Below are 6,331 nucleotides of genomic sequence, written 5' to 3'. Positions count from 1 at the left end.
CAAGACACACAAAAACACACTATCTACTTGTAAATATGCCTCAAATGTATTCATGGCTTGCACATCTCTAATCCAGGGGCTTGACTATGTGTTTCCATTTCAGGACCAAGAATGGGCGTAAACCTGCACACAAAACAAGCTCAAACATAGCCCCTCACAATACCAACACAGCTAGGGAACAAAGCTTGGACTTTTTTAGATACATACTAATTATGGTTGTCCTTTTTCTTATCTAATGCTGCATGCATCCAACTTCAAGTGGGACCATATATTGTGTTCACTCCCTTTTGTATATGTGACCATATTTACATCAAATATTTAAACAAATAAAAAAAATATTTGAAACACCGATTTTGCTAAAATTCGCATTCTATATCTACTTTTTTTTGAGTGGGAGGGTCAGAAGTGTGAAGTGCATAGTAAGGGTGAAGCATCATTTTCTCTTTGTAACATAGGTACCGCAATGGTTCTAAATTGAAAATACTATATTAGCCACTTTTCTTAAAAGGGCTATATTTTGTGTAGTAAGAAATAAAAGAATCCTTGAATTCACTCAATTTAAGGATTCTAGGGTTACAAGCAAAAATGATATGTAGGAAAATGTGGAATTGACAAATTCTTTTTATGTCTCAAATTTTTGCATAATTAAAATACATTTTTTAAAAGCCTATTTTTGTTACTTTTTTCTTTCATTTCCAAGTTTTTAGGGGTTGATAAACTATAGTTATGTTCATGCACATTGTAGCATAGGTGTTCACAATTGTCGCATAGGTCCTCGGGTCATAATATTGTGAGAGGCATAGGTCAAAGCACGGAAAGTGGTTCTGGTATAAGCTTAGGTGGGAAAGAAGTATTGATCATGAGAGTTGATGGAGGCTGTCACCTCTATACTCGGGGGGTGCACTAATAAGAAACCTTACATATCATGTGCATTCAAGGGGTATTTAAAAAACCCCTCAACTAAAATTTTACCACTAATAAAAACACTACTCTACTTATGAACTAAGTGATTTTTTCTAAAGTTGAATTAAAAACCCCTCCTGTTATTGTAATTCTCTTGAATATTTTCAAAAAGTTAAATTGAAATACCCCTCTTTTTGAATGCACATGGTACACTAAAATTTTGTGAGGTGAACCTCTCGAGCCTCTATAGGGGTTTGAGAATCTAGGAAAGTGTCGTAGTGTTTAGAAGAAGGCCATTGGTACATATGGCGAGACAAGTACGCTGCACTTGCCCTCATGGCACGAACATGCTTATGGGGCTTTTAGTTCATCTGTGTTGGTGTGGGATTCTTGCCACAATTATTGACAAAGAGGAGGGAGGAGGAAAGAGAGAGAAAAGGAGAGGGAAAGGAAGGGGAAAGGGGAGGGGAGGGGAAGGGAAGGGAAGGGAAGGGGGAGGGAAGGAAGGGGAGAGGGAGAGAGAGAGACACAAGAATAGGAAGGGGCAAAAGAAGGGGAGAGGAGGGAGAAGAGAGGGAAGAGGAAAAGAAGGGGAGGGAGGGGGAAATGAAGGAAGGGTGGAGAGAAGGAAAGGGGAGGGGGGAGGAAAGGGCAAGGGGAGAGGAGGGGGAGGGGGAGGGAGAGGGCCAGAGGAGGGGGTAAGGGGGAGGCAGGAAGGAAGAGGGGAGGGAGGATGGGGGAGGGGGGGAGAGGGTAGTTGACATAAGGGGAAAGGGGGGTGGCACGGATGTGGCCACGCAGAGTGAAGAGAAGGGGAGGGGAGGGGTGGAGGGGAGAGAGAGGGGGGGGGAGGGGGGGAGGCAAAAGGGAAAGGGGGGGGGGGGCAATGAGAGGGGAAGGGGAGAGGGGAGGAGGGACACCACCCCCTTGTTTCCTACTCTATCTCTAGTCACATGGTGGGCGCAAGGCCGTGCCCATGCAATTTTGTATTTGGATGGAAAAGGGGGAGTGGAAAAGGAAGGGAAGGAGAAGAACAAGAAGAAGAAGAATGGAGAGAGAGGAAAGGCAAAGGAGAGAAGAGGAAAGAGAGAAATAGGAGAGGGGAGACGAGGAAGAGGAAGAGAGAGGGAGAGGGGAGGGGAGATGGGAGAGGAAGGGGAAAGTGAAGGGAGGGAGAGGCGGGGGAGAAGAGAATAGCCTCCTTTGGGTACTTGAGGTAAATTATATAGCCACCTAAACCCTAAAAATCTCAAATTTCCCTCTCTTTTCCTCTCCCTCTCCCTCTCCCCCTCCCTCTCCCCTCCCTCTCCCTCTCCCTCCCTAGAATTCAAACTTCCCTCTCCTTTCCTTTCCTAGAATTCAAACTTCTCGCTCCCCTTTCCTCTCCCCTCCAATCCCCTTCCCCTGCCCTCTCCCCTCCCAATCCCCTTCCCCTCTCCCCCCAATTCCCTTCTCCTCTCCCCTCCAATCCCTTTCCCCTCTCCCCCCCTCCACTCCCCCTCCTCCTTGCCCCCTCCCTCGCCCCCCTTTCCCTCTCCATCTCCCTCTCCTCCCTCCCCACCCCTCCCCTCCCCTCCGCTCTCCCTCTCCCTCTCCCTCTCATCCCCTTACCTTTCCCTTCCCTCCCTTCCCCCCCCTCCCCTCCGTTCCTTCTCTTCCTCCCCTCTCCTCCCCCTCCCTTCCATCCATTCCCTTTTTCCCCTACCTTCCTGGAACCTTGGCTGTCTTTTTTAATGTCTTTTTTTCAAACAAAACAATAAATAATCCGTTGACAAACTTTGGATTATATTCACTCGTTCTTTCTATGCCCACAATACTTTGCATGCACACCAATCCCACCTATCTTGAGGTGCATGAAAAATATAATTGCCATCTGATATAGTTGCATATTTGAATTCGCATTACACCATGTTTTGCACAAAGTCATGCACAATGGTCAAAAAACACCCTCCAAGTTGTGTTATTCAAATATAGACATATCTGATGGCCACGATAATTTTCACACATATTAATATCACCTATTGTGAGGAATGTGCCAAGTATAATTTCCATTATAGATGGTTTTCATCATGGAAATCACATTACACCATGTTTTTCACCAAGTCTCATGCATGACGGTCAAAAAACAACTTTGGTTTCTATTATTCAAATGTGTACGTATCAGATAGGCATGATACTTTGCACATGTGTCAATACCACCTACTTTAAGTCATGTTCAAAGTATCGTGTCCCAATAGAATATGGTTTGCAATGGTCGAATAACATACCTCAGATACTATTTTTTACGGTTGTGCAAACACTTGGTGAAAAATAGGTTTGAGATGACTTCGACCATCCAAAGCATATCCGATGGGCATGATACTTTTCTCACACTTCAATCTAGGTGGGATTGATCACTACTACACACGGTCCTTATTCTGATGGTTAAGTGCCTACGCTTAGCATGCGTGGGGCACTAATCGTTTGTGAGTAAAGTGGGTTTAAAAATGTGTCACTAGTTACCAACGTTTTATAAAGGTTGTTTAATATAGAGACCCTTGATAAAATGTTGGTATATAGCGACATTTCCCAGACTTGTAAAAGGTCCATTATATAGCGACTCTGAGACACTTTCCTATAGCAACATTTTATAGAGTGTGTTTTTCCCCATACTGACCTTTAAAGATAGTTTTTTCCAATGACAATTTTTTTTATTTTCATACGTGTTTGGATCCTTTGAAAGAATAAAAGTACAAGAGCATGTCATATATTTGTTGGATAAATTGATGTTTAGAGGACACACTTATGGACATGGTCATGTGGTGACACACTTATGGACATGGTCATGTGGTGTGTGTGTGCCAGTGTGCTAGTGCTTGTGTAGGACAGGGTGTGAGTGCTAGTGAGCACCATGGTAGGTGTGTCAAGTGACTCATCAGTTAGGTGTCACCTATGTTGTTGTGATTGAGATAAGTTAGGGACTTGGTGGTCAGGTTGATGGAGGACTTGGGTGTTACTAATGGAGACAATCAGGAGAGAATCATGGATCTTGAGCCACCTATCAGAGGCATATGTTGGATAAATGATGTTTAGGGGACACACTTATGGACATGGTCATGTGGTGTGTGTGTGCCAGTGTGCTAGTGCTTGTGTAGGACATGGTGTGAGTGCTAGTGAGCACCATGGTAGGTGTGTTAGGTGACTCATCAATTAGGTGTCACCTATGTTGGTGTGATTAAGATAAGTTAGGGACTTGGTGGTTAGGTTGATGGAGGACTTGGGGGTGTTACTGATGGAGATAATCAAGGAGATAATCATGGATCTGGAGCCACCTACTCAGGGGCATTCCACTATATGTAACTCTACTCATCATGAATGAAATCATACTTGCTATTGCTCTCATATGCTCACTTGCTCACTTGCTCTTGCTCATCCTACCTTTCTAACATGACAGTATCAGAGCCTGGTTGACTGAGGCTTGACTTTGCTACCACGTGGTCATCCCTATACCAAGCTCCATTCTCGCTTCCATGTGTCTTCCCCTTTGCCCACAATTTGCAAGAGCAAATACTCAGCATCTGACCGATGGACTGAGGAATCCTTAAAGCTAGAGATTGCTCATGTCTGGATGACCTTTCTGACCAGAGGGATCTCTCGAAATCACCATCAATTTTGTGTGCCACTTCCTCTTCTTCATGGTGGGATTTTCACAATGTTGGCTACATAGCTAAACCATTCTAAAATTCCTCTTACAGGATGCTGGGCAACCCCAAGGGCTACCTCCTGTGGAATTTCATCTCTGTTGGTGAAGTATTTGGGCCACACTCATCGATTTTACAGTCAGAATTCACTATGTAATGCTGGGCAATGTGATGCATGATTGCGCGGTTCTTCTTTGGTATTCAGGCTTTCATTCTGTGTGAAAACCCCCATGAATGCTACTCCTAAAGTGACAAATTTTGGCCTCCAAGATCACTGTATGAAGCTTGACCATTTTTGGCATGTTTGATTGAGTTTGATAGAGTTGACCAAGTCAAACTGAGAAATTTCTTGAGGGCTCTTGTTGCTATCATGCTATTTGACGTTGGAAAGCATTGGTTTTGGACTCTCTTGATTTTGATTGTCTTGAATGATTGAGACATTTGTAACTATTGGTCAAGAGAAAGATTTATCTTTGTAAGGGACTAGACACTTCCACATTAGTGGTGGTAATACCTTCCCAAGATGGCCTCAACTGAAGAGTCATCTAATGGCAATTATGTAAGAGTTAAAAAGAGAAAGTTTAAGACTGCTTGGCTAAAAGGGCCAAAGTACCATGGTTGGAAGAAACCAAGGGGCTACTACTATACAAAAACCTTGGGTATGTCTGAGTTCCTCTCCAATAACTTACATATTTATGGAGAAGGAGATTTCTTCTGCCCTAAAGAAAGAGCAAGAAGATGCCGTGAAGGACAAGGCCTTATGGAAAAAGGATCACAAGCAACAAGAAGTATGGAGTCTACTGTGATTGATATGATTCTCATCAATGTGGGAGATTTCATCAGGATGGGCATTGGCCTTACCTTCTAGTTTGATGTTGTGTGTTTGAGTCAATAAGGTGCTCTGCCATGGATAGTCCATCCTAAAATGATATGTTATTTCCATTTTAGTTAGTCATGTTTTCTTGGTTTGAGTCATATGTCCTATGGTGATACCCAAAGACACATATTCCAAGTGGACTCTCTTATTGTAAACTGAGGTAACCTGATTTGGAGTGAGATCATGGTGGAGCTAGGGTGTCCACATGAGTCTATTGTTGATGCAACTGGAGTGAGGGACAAGGTTGGGAGCATGAAAACCATCTAGTATCCCATTGTCTACTGCCAGGGTAGAAGGTCATCAATTTAAGGGGGGGTATGTTGGATAAATTGAGGTTTAGGGGACACACTTATGGACATGGTCATGTGGTGTGTGTGTGCTAGTGTGCTAGTGCTTATGTAGGACATGGTGTGAGTGTAGTGAGCACCATGGTAGGTGTGTCAAGTGACTCATCAGTTAGGTGTCACCTATGTTGGTGTGATTGAGATAAGTTAGGGACTTGGTGGTCAAGTTAATGGAGGATTTGGGGGTGTTAGTGATGGAGATAATCAGGCAGATAATCATGGATTCAGAGCCACCCACTCAAGGGCATTCCACTATATATAACTCTACTCATGAATGAAATCATACTTGCTATTGCTCTCATTTCCTCACTTACTTTTGCTCATGCTACCTTTCTAACAATATTCATGTCCAGTTTGAGATGAAAAATTTCAATGAAGAGCATTTACATCAACGGCTTCATCCTAAGCCCAAGTCTAGCGTGCCAAACAAGTCTATCTCCAACTCTATATTGAGTTTATCTCCTATATCATCATCGTACTCAGGCATTGTACATTAGCCTAAGAATGGATCATCTTCTTTCAATAAA

The sequence above is a fragment of the Dipteris shenzhenensis genome, chromosome 15 (assembly GCF_047967505.1).
Source record: "Dipteris shenzhenensis isolate YYH24624 ecotype China chromosome 15, Dip_SZ_1.0, whole genome shotgun sequence".
Classification (NCBI taxonomy): domain Eukaryota; kingdom Viridiplantae; phylum Streptophyta; class Polypodiopsida; order Gleicheniales; family Dipteridaceae; genus Dipteris; species Dipteris shenzhenensis.
Note: the sequence above shows the minus strand (reverse complement) of the source record.